The sequence below is a fragment of the Lissotriton vulgaris genome, chromosome 4_1 (assembly GCF_964263255.1).
Source record: "Lissotriton vulgaris chromosome 4_1, aLisVul1.2, whole genome shotgun sequence".
NCBI classification, from domain to species: domain Eukaryota; kingdom Metazoa; phylum Chordata; class Amphibia; order Caudata; family Salamandridae; genus Lissotriton; species Lissotriton vulgaris.
The window spans coordinates 1,717,406,222-1,717,421,684 of record NC_141691.1 but is presented as its reverse complement, the minus strand read 5'-3'; the positions used below and the strand labels follow the sequence as shown (position 1 = coordinate 1,717,421,684).

At 46.6% G+C, this 15,463-nt stretch overlaps 1 protein-coding gene across 2 annotated transcripts in view; it reads right to left on the bottom strand.

The window, feature by feature from the left end:
- The window catches only part of TMEM67 (transmembrane protein 67), a 1,133,211-nt gene that overhangs the window by 801,849 nt on the left and 315,899 nt on the right, over nucleotides 1-15,463 (bottom strand). The gene's annotated exons all lie outside the window — the stretch shown is intronic.

The window sequence follows — 15,463 nt, the reverse complement described above, 5'->3', positions numbered from 1 at the left end:
GTTTTGCAGGGGATTCTGGGTAGGAAAATGTTGGGAGGTCCACGCAAGCGAAACCTCCCTGTACTCACCTGGGTGTCTAGTTTTCAGAAATGTCTGGGTTTGGTAGGTTTCCCTAGATGACCAATAATGCAGCACTGCTGCAAAACCAGTCCCCAGAAAACTAGCCCCCACCCCTCCGCCCCACTAGGTAAATGCCCGGTGCCTGCTACTGCCAGTCCGGCCCTGCAGTCAAGCACCATCCATGCACACAGCCAGCCAAGCACCAGTTCACGTACACCGCCAGCCAAGAGCCATTCCACGCATACCACCAGGGAAGCGCCAATCTACACCCACCGCCATCAAGCACGATCCTACCCACCCACTCACTATTAGTTATATGTTTTTATTTATTTCAGATGCATGCCGTTTCTTCGTCCCCCTCCCCTCTTCTGTGTGCCCTGATGAAGGTGTGGCTTAGACCTGGCCTTGCACTGAAACATTTGTTGGCTTTGTTTGTTTTGTCCTTATATGTTGTCAACTAGTCTCAGATCCTGTGCTTGGAAACTATTCAGGACATTATATATGTATAACATCTGGTTACTGAAGTATAATGTATATGGGATGATTTATGAATGGATGAGTATGTCAGAACTTATGGAGTTGGTGTATGTATAAAGTATGTGTGTGTTTGTTGAGTAGTATGACTGAAATATTTTTCTTGGGGTGTGTGGGATGTGTTTTGAATTATGTTGTCGTTTATCAGTATTATTCATGGTGTGTAAATTTGGTGCTTCTGTTTGCAAAAAAATTATATTTTTATAAGGAAAAAGGAAATAAAATATGATTATCTACATTTAGGTTTTTTGTCCTGACATCAGTTGTTCTGGTTTCTGGTTACTGTGAGCTTATCCATGCTTTGTGTGAATCTAGGACTCTATTTGAGCTTTATTATAAATCACTAGGGGCAGACTGTTCTTGTTCTCTGAATTTAGCTACCCACCCACTCACACCATTAGCAAAGAGCAGGTCCACACACACCAACAGCAAAATGCCAGCCAAAGGTCAGTACACGCAGACCATCTGCCAAACCCCAGTTTACACACACACACAAACTCTCCCTGGTTTCTAGTGGTTCTCTGCCCCCGCTTGGATGCAGATGAGAATAAAACTATAAAAAGAAACAGCCAAAATGTGTGCCTAAAAAAAGGGAGCGGCCTTTGCCAATGGGGCTTCTCACTGGCATGCCCATTAACATATCCCTGGTGACTAGTGGGTTTTCTGCCTCCGGCGGAGGGCAGATAAGGGGCTATTGCCGGGGGGGGGGAAAGTGGGGGGGGGCCAGGTGGGCAGAAAGTCTTTTTTGGCAATGGAAGCATTAGCATACTCATTCTCGGCAGCCCCCACCCCTACGTATAAAAAAAGACAACAAAATCCCTGGTGCCTGGTGGGCTTTCTTGCCTCCGCGGGGGCAGATTAGGGACTATTGCCCCCATCTGCCTCCCAAGGTTGTGGCAATTTTTGAGGGGGATGGAGGCATTGGCACGCCCATTTTGGTGCCTACTGGGCTTCCTGCCCCCCGGGGGTCAGATCAGGGGCTACTGCCGTCATCTGATTCCAGGGTGGGCAGAAAGACTGGAATATTGGAGGGCAGCGGGGGCATTGGCATAACCATTTTGGACAGTCCTCACCCCTATATACATAAAAAAAATCCCTGGTGCCCAGGGGGCAGATCGTGGGCTATTGCCCTGAACTGCCTATCGGTGGGGCAGTAAGATCAGGGGCTACTGCCCCATCTGATTCCAGGGTGGGCAGAAAGACTGGAATTTTGGAGGGCAGCGGGGGCATTGGCAAAACCATTTTGGGCAGTCCCCCACCCCTATAAACATAAAAAAAATCCATGGTGCCTAGTGGGCTTTCTGCCCCCCACCCCCATAAAGTATGTGGCTATTTTTCTGGGGAGTCGCATGGGCGGAGTCATTGGCAGGCCCATTTTAGGTAGCCCCACCCTCTACGTATAAAAAAAACCATACAATCCTTGGTGCCAAGTGTGCTTTCTGTCCCCCTCACCTCCCTGGGGAGGCTAAAAGGCTGTGGAATGTTTTGGGGGGATGGGGGCATTGGCATGCCCATTTTAGGCAGCCCCCACCCATATGTATTTAAATAACAATCCCTGGTGCCTAGTGGGCTTTCTACCACCCCTGTGCAGATCAGGGCTATTGCTCCATCTGCCTCCCGGGGGGGGGGGGGGAGGGGAGAAACACTGTGGAATTTTGTGGGGAGTGGTGGCAAAGACAATATGCAATTCTTGCAAGGTGCACTTTGACTTTGATATCTGTAGAATAGTCTGAACGACCTCTCCAAAGTTTTGCATGGATGAAATCTTGACCATTTGTAATTGTGACATATAGTCCACAACAACAGCAGTTTTCAATGAGGACACCTTTTTGAATTGAAATGCTTCAGTTGAAAGGTTTTCCTTTTCAAGCTCTTGTACGAGTTTGTTCTTCACTGGTTTGGCTGCATCATCTCCATCAAATAATGAATTTGTTGGAAGACAATCATGCGACAGAACGTCCTTGATAAATGCACCCCTTTATATTGCTATATCCATCTCTCTGTGATTACGAAAGTAGTTTTTTTGTAACCTGTTTTGTAGAGGCTGGTTAGACAAAACTCTTACTAAGGCAATTAAAATGTGCAAGGTCAGCTGTAGTGATTATGTAGAGAAAAAGAATTCTCTTTCAGTACAAATCTATCCTGCTTCAGTTCTGCACATAGTTTCAATCAATGTTCCAGGACATCTGGTAGACGTGTCTTTATGGTTTATCTCTGTTTTATTATTTTTAAGCAGAATAATACAACATCAACCCACCTACATCAGCAGGCCGGTGGGTAAAAAAAATTATTAAACATAAGAGGAGAAAATAGACAACAAAAAAAGAAGAGAGAGAAAAGACATAAGAAAAGGAAGCATATATACTCTTCAAGATTAATACCCTAAAAAAGGATAATCGGTTCCACACAGAGGTCTGGGTGGGAACAGCCAAAGGGGAGGTCACTCATCTGGAGTGGTTGATTGTGTAAAATGGAGTAGACACAAGTAAACAGCTCAGGTTAGCTCCACACATTCGTTTGCTAAGAATCAAATACTAGTACCCCATGTTTTATCAAACCATGGAAGAGTATGTGCAACTGTTGCCATTAGCTTTTCCATACCCAAGAGGTCCCATAGGTCATGAAGCTAATCAATTTTGTAAGAATAGCATAGGTACCCCAATGGGATGGCAGCGTCTGCTTAGGTGCTCCAATTGTTAAGGCAATGGCCCACGTATGGTGTGATTGTAAGGGATAGGTCAAAGTGTTCGGGAGTCGAAGCACTATACAACTGGGAAACCAAGGCAATTCAGTGTTGTGAATTTCGTCAATAGTTGCCAAAGCTTCAGTCCAAAAGTGTTGTATTTTTTTACACTGCCAAAGTAGATGTGTAAGAGCGCCCATCTGGCCGCACTGTCTCTAGCAATGACGGCCATACCCCCCGCCTCCACCAATCCCCGGTTTCCACTGGACTATTCTGCTCGGAGTATAGTACCAGTAATGGGCTTCCTTAAGGAACATCTCCAGGCCTGCTGTGCTACAAGCCGATGTCCTAGCCCTGTGCACTATGTCATACCACTCATCAGGTGTGAACTCACACTCGCACTCCACCTCCCACCTACATTGTGCTGGTGTTTTAGCTTGAGCAATGGGAGTGAGGGAAAAGCGTAGATGTCTGAGAGGATGCATTTGTCAAAACTACATGTAATCAGCCATTCCTCAAATTTTTGAAGAGTGTGATTAGCATGGGGATGAATATGAAGCTGGAGAATCCAGTGTTGGAGAGCCAAATATTGTCAATATGTATTAGAAGGTAAATTGTAGTAAGAGGAAAGTTGGGGAAAGTCCATCATACCATCTACATTGAAAAAAATCTCCCACTCTCTTACACTTTGCCTTCTGCCACTTAAGGTAAGAGTCTTCCTTTACGGTTGGAGGGAAATAGGGATTTCTTATGAATGGAGTTAGGGGTGTGATAAGCGAGGAAAGGTGATGTGTCTCTTGCACCCTATCCCAGATTCCCATGGTGGCTCTAGTAACTGGAGCAATACAGACCTCCAGCGGGCAGAGTCTCTTGGGAAGCCATGGTACCTTCCATATGTGAATCCCTGCAACTGACTCATTGATGGAGCACCATTGTTTCTCAGAGCTGGTTCTATACCATTCTAACATGTAGAGCAGCATCGCCGCCTGGTAATACCTTTCCAGGTGTGGAACTGCCAGCCCCCCAACAGCTTGTGCAGATACGCCTGCTTTCAAGCCATGCGTGCCTTTTTCTCTCCACAAATAAAATCTTGTTTAAGGTGTTGCAATTTGCATAAGACATTTGTCGGGGGGAAGTGGCAGGGTTTGCATGAGAAAGAATTATAGGGATGAGGTCATCTTAACTGCCACCAATCTGCCTAGCCACGACAACCTGTACCGTTTCCAGGAGGAAAGTTCGGCACAGATACTAAGGAGGAGTGTGGAGTAATTCTCTAGGGCTATATGGTCGATTGTGGGATATATCTGAAGCCCCAAATACTTGACCCCTTGTGTAGCCCAGTCAAAGAGAAATAAAGTCAATTGGCGAGCATGACCCTCTCTGGAGATGGTAAAACTAAGGGCCACTGTTTTCTGTAAATTAATTTTAAAACCTGCGGCTCTCCCAAACTTTTCCACTTCTCGTAGAAGATGAGGACGCAAGGGAAAGGCTGAGTCAGTGTTAGCATATTATCGTCGGCGTAAAATGACACTTTATGTTCCCAGCCTCCCACAGCAATGCCCGCTATAGGACTATGTTGGTGAATTTTTAAAGCAAAGGATTCCATTTAGAGAGCAAAGGAGAAAAGGTGCAAACCTGTCGGGTGCCACATGCCGGTTGAGACAAGACTCCATTAACTCTAACCCTGGCCTCAGGAGCTGCATAGTTTCAGCTAATCCAGCATCGGAATCTCTCCCACAACCCAACTCGAGCGAGAACCAAGTGGAGATAAGACCGATCCTGGTCAAAGGCCTTTTCAGCATTAACTTACAGGAGAAGGGCGGGTGCTCGAGATCATTCTGTTTTTATCAAGGAGATGGCAAAGGCGATTGGTGCCATGTCCGCAGCTCCTCTCTGGAATGCATCCAGACTGATAAGGGACAGTCTGTCAGTATATGTAGTGCATGTATGGCGCTAGACGGGATGCGAGGATGCTAGTGAAGATCTTTACAAAAAAATTCAGTAGCATGATGGGGCGATAGGAAGCACAATAAGCTGGGTCTTTGCTCAGTTTGGAAAGAACTGCAATTGTTGCCATGCGCGTAGTAGCAGTGAGAGTCATGGAATCGCTACAAGAGTTGTAAACGAACTCCAAAAAGGAATTCCAAAAAAGGGGCAAAGACTTTGTAGAAATCAGAAGTATGACCATCTTTCCCAGAGGCTTTACCCGAGGGCAGTTTTTGAATAGCCAAAAGAACTTTCACCGGGCGTATATCCTTGCCCAATTTGGAAGTTTCACTTTCAGGGAGTCGTGTCACAAGATTAAGTGATACGTAAGTTGCCACAGTGTCTTAATCTAACGCCTCCACAGTATATAAAATAGAGTAAAATCTTTTAAATTCTTCCGCTACGTGATTATCACAGTACATCTGATTCCCCAGAGAACCCACAATCTCAGGAACCTGCTGTTGGAGGATTTGGGCCCTGAGCCTCAGTGCAAGGAGTTGACCTGCTTTATTGCCCGACGTAGTATTTCTGTCTAGTGCATAAAAGTGTATATTCTGCTGTATCCATATCTAGCGCCCTTAGTTGCTTACGGGACACCGTAGGGGGCATCTTGTTTTAAGAGATCCAGTGCGTAAGTGTACCCCTTCCAGTTCCTTAAGTTCTCTTTCCAATTGTTTGCATTTGTCTCGCCTATCCTTATTAAGCTTGGACGAAATGGCAATGAAGTGACCTTGCACAACCGCCTTTAAAGTGTCCCTAACTAGTGAAATGGACATATCATTCGTGTCATTGTTGTATAGAAAGGCCTGGATGGCCTCCGCGATTTTGGATACATTTGTGTTGCATGTGAGTAATGTGTGGTTCAAGCGCCATGCATGATGTTGGCGTGTCCCTCTGGGCAATCGCAATGTGAGAATGATAGGTGAGTGGTACGATAGAGCCGCTACCCCAAATTCAGTTAACATAGTAGCCAAGGTGAGGCATGGGGAGGTCAGAAAGCGACCTATTCATGCCTATGTCTAGTGTGTAGCTGAAAAGAATGAGGATGCCCTCATATTTGGATTGCGTTGTCGCCACCCATCCACTAATCTCATAACTACTAACCATCCCTGCATTGGTTCTGAAAGAGCTCCTAAGTGTCCCACCCCTTGTGTGGACCTATCCAGATGTGCATCACTCACTGTATTAAAGTCACTCCCGATCAGTTTGCCCTCATCCGGAGATGGCACTACCATCCCTAGTGTATTTTTAAGAAAAATCTCCTTGTGATCATTTGTTGCATAAACCGCGGCTATTGTGAAAGTGTATTCCTTCACTTACAGCTGAAGTGAGAGCTACCGGCCAGGCAACACCGCATGGATTTTAATAACCTTTCCTGGAAAATGAGAGGCAAGCAATATGGCCACTACAGCCCTCTTCCAGGGCCCTGAGGAGAAAAACTAACAGTCAAACCAGCGTGAACTGAGGCGTTTCCAGTCAGAGCGAAGGAGGTGTGTTTCTTGTAACAAGCATATGTCACATTTGGATTCCCTGAGACAAGAATGAATGAAGGGCCAGTCGCTTTGACTGAGCATTTAGCCCCCCTTGTACATTAAAGCTTAGTATTTTAATCACAAGTGAATAGAAGGTGGCAGGCTAATGTGAATGAACAGAGGGAGAAGTGGTTCACAAATCCCAACCTCAGTGAACAAAGAAAGATACGTATAGTGCTGTAATTAGGATAAAGGGTTGTCGAGTTGAAGAACAAAGAGTTCAAATATACAAATCAAACAGATTCCAAAGTCTGGACGATTTATTTCGCGATTTCTAAAGCGCCTGGTGACCCGTAGGCATCCCCGCACTATACAACCTGTAAAGATCCCGAGGGGGAAGAGGGAGTGCCTTATTTGGGGAACAGGAGGGTTTTAAGTTTCCTGCGGAACACCATGTGGGAGGGTTCCAGGCGTAGACTGAGAGGGAGTGAGTTCCACGCTGTGGAGGCTTTGACCGAAAAGCGGCGACCGCCGGTGCGAGCCTTCCTGAATTTGGGCACCGTAGCAAGATGTTCGGCGTCGGAGCGAAGGGGTCTTGAAGCTTTATATGGGGTAACCATATTTTTAAGCGCGGCAGGGCCAGCTCCATTGATGAGCTTGTGGGTGGTACATAGGGCCTTGAACTCTACTCTCTGGCGAACAGGGAGCCAGTGTAGGGTTTTGAGGGCGGGCTTAGCCGACACTCTAGGAGGAAGGTTCATGATGAGCCTGGCCGCCGCATTCTGGGTGCGTTGGAGTTTGGCCAGGGTGTATTCAGGGGCCCCCAGGTAGATGGCATTGCTGTAGTCGAGCCGGGCCAAGACAAGACCCTGGACAAGTAATTTCCTGGATGGGAGGGGAATAAGAGGCAGGATCTTGCGTACGGACCGCAGGAGACCGAAGCAGGTGCCTGCTGTCTTGGCTGCCTGCGTTTTCATGGTAAGGTCAGGTTCCAACCAAACTCCTAGTGTTTTAATTTCATTTTTAGGAGAGTAGATTTCGCCGAAGGTGTCTGGCCAAGATGTAGGTGGGAAGGTCGTCCATTTATTGCCCAGGAGCATGATCTCGGTCTTTGCGCCGTTCAGCTTCAAGGCCGAGTCACACATCCAGGTATGAATGTCCTGGAGGCAGTGCAGCAAGCTGTCAGGATGGTTATCCAGGTGGGACAGGGATACGACAAGTTGGGTGTCGTCAGCGTAGTTAATTATTTTTATACCGTAGGGGGCCGCTACGTCTTCCAGGGGAGCCATATAGACATTAAACAGGGTGGGGCTGAGCGACGACTCCTGGGGAACTCCATTCTTCAGCGGAAGAGGTTCTGACCGGGAGTTGCCGTCCCACACCTGAAAGGATCGATGGGAGAGAAAGGATTCGATCCACGCTCGCGCCGTACCCACAATTCCTGCCTTGGCCAGGTGGTGTAGTAGGACACGGTGATCCACCGTATCAAAGGCAGCGCTAAGATCCAGTAGGATCACTGCCACTGATCCCCCTGAGTCTAGGATACACCTTGCCTCCTCGATGACAGAGAGGAGTGCGGTGTCCGTGCCATGGCCGGGTCGAAACCCAGTTTGGTATTGGCGCAGGATGTTGTTTGTCTCGAGAAATTGGGATAGTTGCGAGTTGACTAGTTTTTCAGCCATATTACTGATACAAGGGAGCAGTGAGATCGGTCTGTAATTGGACATGTCGTCCGGGTTTAGTTGGGGTTTTTTCAGCAAAGCCTTCACGACTGCGTTCTTCCAGTTGGGGGGTACCGTTCCACCAGCGAGGGAAGAGTTGATAAGGTCCCTGATGATAGGGGCTATGGTGGAGGACACCTTTTTTAGGAGTCTGACCGGGGCTGGGTCAAGGGGGGAACCGCTTTTCATTTTCTCTAGCGTGGACGTCACCTCGGTGAGGGAAACTGCTCTAAAAGTCTCCAGCTGTGGGCTGTTGTTTTCGTCCGCTGTGGCCAGGATGGGAGGGGGGCTGACGGAAGGAAGGGAGTCCAGTATCCGCAGGATTTTAGACTCGAAATAATTGGCCAGATCCTTGCTTCTGTCTGGGGGGGTGGGGAGTGAGGGGGGGGTGCTGTTGGGATGTTTAGTAATTCTTTAGCTATCTGATAGGATTCTTTGGCTGAGTTGGTCGCGGTTTTTATTCTGTTGTCGTTAAACGTTGATTTAGCTAATTTCAAGGCTGTTTTGTATTGTCTTACCGCGTTGTGATATATATCCTTGTTGCTGTGGAGCCAATCTTTCCTCCATGCTCTCTCAGCCTTTTTGCACACTTTACGGAGCGCTCTAAGTTCAGCATTATACCAGGGGGCATGGCCCTTGGTCTTATTTTTCACCTCCCGATTTTTGATGGGGATGAGGCTGTCGAGGGAGGAGGAAATCCAGTCTCTGAACTGGATGTCTGCCGTGGTGGGGTCGGCTGCAAGACTGGGGGTAGAAGCGTCAAGCGCCAAGGCCCAGTTGTCCGTTGAAAGTCTGGCCCAGGATCTATCCTTGGTGAAAGTTGGGGGGTTGTGGGGTTTCTTAAAGGCCCCTGGGAGATGGGCCGAGACCAGGAAGTGGTCCGTCCACGGGAGGGGGATGGAATTGGTGAACTGGAGGGAAGGGATGTTCGAGAATACAGGGTCGAGCAGATGTCCTTTCGCATGCGTGGCTCCTGAGTTAGTCAGGGAGAAGCCAAGGTGCGAGCCCATATGAAAATACTCCTGACCCCATCTAGAGCTGGCATAAAAAATGGCATAACATTGACCAAGAAAAGGTCTCAAGCACAAAAATACAAATGTGCTTTAGAATCTAAGTCTTTCTTAGCAATCATAATATAATGTGGAATGGAGAGCTCAAGGCACTGGAGCCCTTATTCATGACAGAATGTAGATAATGTCCAAAGTCCCTGGGGACTCAAGGAGCCTTAATTCAACGACCCAGAGGAATACTAAGACCCCCCACCCCCAAAAAAGGAGAAAAACATTAAGAAAAAAAACATTAACATAACATCTCCCAGGAAACAATATCACCAGTCAGTAGGGGTCCGTCTGCCAGGCAGCCAACCATCTCTGAATAGCAACATAGAAGGAGCCTCAACGTGCAAGTACCCTCGCTTCTTGAACTTCAATCTTTTCAGTGAGGCCGAGATCCGAGGACACTGTGCTGATTGACCCCAACCCAACCCATGGCTGAGAGCAAGCTTCCTCTGCTCTGGGGTTTAATCCTTCTCAATATCTGATGTATCATCTTGGTGGTGAAGCTGACACAAGAGGGCACCCTGTTTCCTGTTACTTATTAAATGTATCTTCAATCTACATATACTATCTTCCTTATTCATCCATATACCTTCCATGTATTCATGTATCTATATATTTATTACTATTCTTCTAATTCAGTATATCCAATGCACTACCCTATTTGTTACCCTATACTACTCTCAATATATCCTCTACCTCAAATGTGACTAATATCAAACCTCTTTCTACTACTCTTTCCAATGCACTACCTTATTTCTCTACCCCTCCTTGCATTATCTCAAACCTCCTACTACTGCTATGAGCTAAAAGAAAAAGAAAGATTTTCTAAATCCTTCCCTCTTCTATCCCTCACTATCCTTTTCAATCCAAATTACAGACTAACAAGTCCATCACTCAAATTAATTTCATATTTCACTATACTAATTCAGCACTAATCCTTTATGGGTTCAGGAATAGCATGCTTCTCGCAAAAAAAACGATTCAACAACCCATCAGGGGTAGCACGCGTTATATAAATGCCAACCTTTTTTTACTCCTCCTCTATCCCTCCACTATCCTTCTCAATTCAAATAACTAACATATCCACCACTCAAATTATATTCATATTTCACTATACTAATTCACCACTAATCCTTTATGGGTTCCGGAGGAGCATGCTACTCACCGATAAAGGCTTTGATGCCTCGTCAGGCATAATAAGCGCTATATAAATGCAATTACAATACAATGTGTAAAACCTTTCCCCAGTACTTGTAAAGTTCAAATTTTTCTTCACATTCTTAGACAAACTTTACAAACTTGGTTTTCTGTTTTTGAATTGAGTGTATTGAACATTGCCTGGCTTTGCATTATGTCTTTAGAATGAAGTGCACCCTGTGCCTTGTTCACTTCTGAGATAAGATATGCAAAACCTAAATGTTTCGATAGGCTCAGATATGATGAGCATACCTTGTAATGAAAAAACATAAGGAGTTTCGCTGAATACTGACTGGACAGTTTGGCTTCCAAAGATTTCAGCCTCAATAAGTGCATTGTCTATGCCACATCCACTGAGATAACTTACTGCACACCGCAAAGCAATTTGTGTCATGTGGAAACGCACATCATTTGATAAAGAGCATCAAATTCTACTGGATCGCTCAAAGTGTGAAAACACCTTCACTGCAGAAAATTGGCAGGATAGGCTGGTCTTCAAGCTCAGCACGCACATTTTAGAATTTTCTTTAGAGCTGACACAGCTTGTTTTCTAGACATTGGCACAGTCTTGAAAAAGCACCATGGCAGTATCATGTGTGCTGAATGTTCCAAACAAAGAAGAGCGGTGTTCAAAATCAAAATTATCAAGAGCACCAATTTTAAATCCTTTCCTGGTAAAGTGACTTGGAAGGGCTGTGCTGTTGGATTCACAAGATTTTACAGCATGAGCTGCTAACAAGTTCCTGCTCTGTACTATGTCATTATAACTTGTTGATACGTTATGTTATGTTATGTTGATGTAGCTTATATAGCGCACAGCTGCCCCAGCGAAGGGGCGTCCCGGCGCTTACATCTACAGAGTGTGGTGTGCACAGTAACCAAAAGCCATAGAGCTACCAGAAATTAGGCCAAAGGAAAAAGGAAAGTTTTGACAGCTCTCCTAAAAGCAAGTAAACAGTCCATACCACGGATCTGCTCCGGCAAAGAATTCCACAACTTGGCTGCCAAGAAAGGACCATCCTCCCGCGCAGCAACGCTTAACCCGCGGGACAACAACCAACTACTATCCTGCCGACTGCAGCCTACGTGTAGGAACATAAAAAGTGAGCAAATTGCTCAGCAGGCTAGGACTGACTGATTTCGCAATCTTAAAGTCGAGGCAAAAAGCCTTGAATTGAATCCGTTTCTCAAAAGGAAGCCAGTGCAACCTCCAAATGGTATCTGCAACAGAACAAACTTGCGGGAGGCCTACCAAAGCTCTAGCAGCCGCATTTTGGACCTGTTGCATCCGGCATAATTCGGCCTTATTAGCATCCAAGTAGGAGAGAGCTAGCATAATCAACGTGTGAAAGGATAGTGGCCTGAATAACCAGCTGACGAGTGGCAGGGTCAAAAAATTTCAGAATAGGTCTCAGACCTCACAAAAGGCCAAAACATGTGCCGGCAACTTTCCTAGTGGGGTCTCTAAAACTCAGGGATGGGTCCATCCACAATCCGAGATTTTTAACCAGAGTCTTAGGCGTGGGGACTACACCCAAAATCTCTAGCCACCACCGCTCGTTCCAAAGACTAGCTTGCTTCCCAACCAACAAAACCTCAGTTTTGTTGGCATTGAGTTGCAAACAGTTGGAAGCCATCTAGCGAGCCACAGCCACCATCCCCTCTCTAAACCTAGAGGCATTAGGAAGAGACCCTTCCGCCAAAGTAACAACCAGCTGCGTGTCGTCGGCATATGAGATCATCACAAGGTCCCATTGCTTGGCGACTGCTGCTAAAGGTTGGACATAAAGGTTAAACAATGCTGGGCTCAGAGCTGAGCCCTGGGGTACCCCCTGGTCAATAGAGTGGGCCTGGGAGAGAAACGGAGGTGCGGACACTCTGAACGATCTACCGGTCAAAAAGGCTCTGAACCAGATCAGAGCAGACCACTCCAGCTCCCTCAAGCCGCTGTAGCAGGATGTCATGCGATACCGTGTCAAAGGGGGCACTCAGATCTAAAGGAATAAGTGATGCACTTTGACCGGCATCGAGAATAGACCGCAAGTGCTCAGTAGTGGCCAGGAGGGCAGTCTCCGTACTATGTCCCGAGCAGAACCCGTTCTGAGAACTATCCAGAATATCATTGGATTTCAGGAGTTGAGTGAGCACGTTGTTGGCATGTGCCTCTGCAACCTTAGCAACCCAAGGGAGCAGGGAAATAGGCCTGAAGTTTTCCGGCTTAGACGGGTCCAATGTAGGTTTCTTGAGAATGGGAGACACCCAAGCCTGTTTCCAGAGTGAAGGTACAATAGCAGTGGAAAAGGAGGCATTGATTATATGGCAGAGGGGAGCCAAAAAGATAGAAAAGGACTCTCTGAATTGTGGAGGCCTCGAAGGTTCAGCAGGAGAACCAGTTTTAATTATACCACTCAGCCGAGTGAGCTCCTCCTAAAATATATGAGGGATGGCTGACAGCGTCTGCCGAGATCCAGTTTCTGGGGACATAGAAGTGAAGTCAAAAGAGGCTGGAAGAAAGAAACGATAAATAGCACGCACTTTTTCAACAAAAAAGGTGGCTAAGTCATCACACTGCTATGCCGATGATATAACGGGCACCATAACAGACTTAGACCTAAGGTCTTTAAGAATCTTAAAGATAAATTTGGAGGGTTAGGACTCAGCCTAATTTCACCAGCATAATACGCGGCGCGGGCTCTACAAATGGCTTTATGATACAGTTTAACCGTAGCAAGGTAACATAGATTTTTCATAGAATCATATTCCCTTCTCCACTCCCGTTCGGCTTTTTTACAAGTTTTCCTTAGCGCAGTCAGGGAATCATTATACCAAGGACAAGTAATAGAGGCACGACCCCTTGACCCATTTAGCAGGAATCAGAAAATCAAGAACATATTTTTTTGAGGCATAGTCAGATTCAAGATCAGATAAAGGTCTCAAGGATTGCTGGCGTGGAAGTCGTGAAACTCCTCAAGCTTCAGCTTACGCCAAGGGCGTCTGAAGACAGATTTTATAATATCAGTGTTACAAGGCTCTAAAAGCGGGACAGACATAGCAACCAAAGGATGGTCAGTCCATCCCATGGGAATAGGCACATTCACCTTAAAAGATTGAATATTAGAAAATATGGGGTCTAAAGGATGCCCTGCAATATGAGCCGAACGAGATACTAATTGGTTCAGCTGAAAGGCAGCCAAGTCTGCAATAAAACTGCAGATATCACTTTCATTAATCAAATCAAAGTGTAGATTAAGATCCTCAAAAATACTGAAGTTAGCCAGGCCTACGGCAAGAGAGCTGACTGTTTCCAGAAGGGCACTTTTAAACTGGGCTGATGGACCAGGGGGCCGATATACCAAGACCCGGGAGAGAAAAATGAGGACTCACAGAAATACTAAAACTAGCGCATTTACCGCCTACAATGGGTTCTTTAACCCTTTCGATGCTGATGACGAGCTCAGCTCGTCATCACCCACGGGTGTTGTGTGCTGATGACGAGCTGAGCTCGTCATGCAAACAGCAAAATGGTAATTCCCAGCACAGGAGGGGGAAAACGCCTAGCAGCCAAGAGGTTAATAAACGTGCAAGAATAGCAAGATCTAAAAATAACTGTAATGCCTCCGCCTCTGGACTCTCTGTTAACAGTACAGATAGAGTATCCAGAGGGTAGGGCTAAGTTGGGCTCCACTACCATATCCTCGCTTAGCCACGTTTCACACAAAAAGAACACATCGGGGGATTCCTTTATAGCAAGATCAAAGATCTCCAAGTAATGCTTAGCCAACGACCTCACATTGAGCTGCATAACCTTCAGCCATATCTGAGGCTGGGGGCCCGAAGCACACCATGTGGATACAGGTGCAGGTATAGTAAAGCAACACGCCAAGCAACCAGTAGATTGTTCTCCTACATTGATAGAAGTTCCCTTACAACCGGTGAACCCGATAGACCCCCGGTCAATCCCAAAAGTTCTTCCCTGTCATAAGAGAGCAGGCCAGGCCGTCTCCAGCCAGGGATATTGGCGAGAGGCGATGTACAGGCTCGGACGGGCACAGACGGGCTTGCCTTTGACGCGCCACCGGCGTGCCTGCTGCGCTCCCGTGCCATGGACAGCTTAAAAGGGGGAGTATTCAACAGCTAGCCCGCCGACCAAGATGGCGGCTAGCTGTGAAAACCAGAAGTGAGGGATTCCCCCTCGCGTTCAAGGCGCCCTCCACAACAATCAGCCTAAATGGCTGCGGTGGACCGGGGCGTCTTGAGCAAAATCAGGTGAGGCAAAAGAACTCCTAGGCAAGTTGCTGCCAGAATAAAAGTTACAAAGCCAAAATGACAAGGCTATGCAAGCACTAAAAAATTAGAACAGTAACTGCACTTTAAAAATTACAGGCACGAGTAACACACACCTTGTTGAAAGCACCACACACACGTCTGGCACCGATTAAATACCCAGGGATGCTGGGAGTGCTCAACAGCTAGACCGCCGACCAAGATGGCGGCTAGCCGTGAAAACCGGAAGTGAGGGCTTCCCCCTCGCGTTCAAGGCGCCCTCCACAACAATCAGCCTAAATGACTGCGGTGGACCGGGGCGTCTTGAGCAAAATCAGGTGAGGCAAAAGAACTCCTAGGCAAGTAGCTGCCAGAATAAAAGTTACAAAGCCAAAATGACAAGGCTATGCAAGCTCTAAAAAATTAGAACAGTAACTGCACTTTAAAAATTACAGCCACGAGTAACACACCTTGTTGAAGGCCACTACG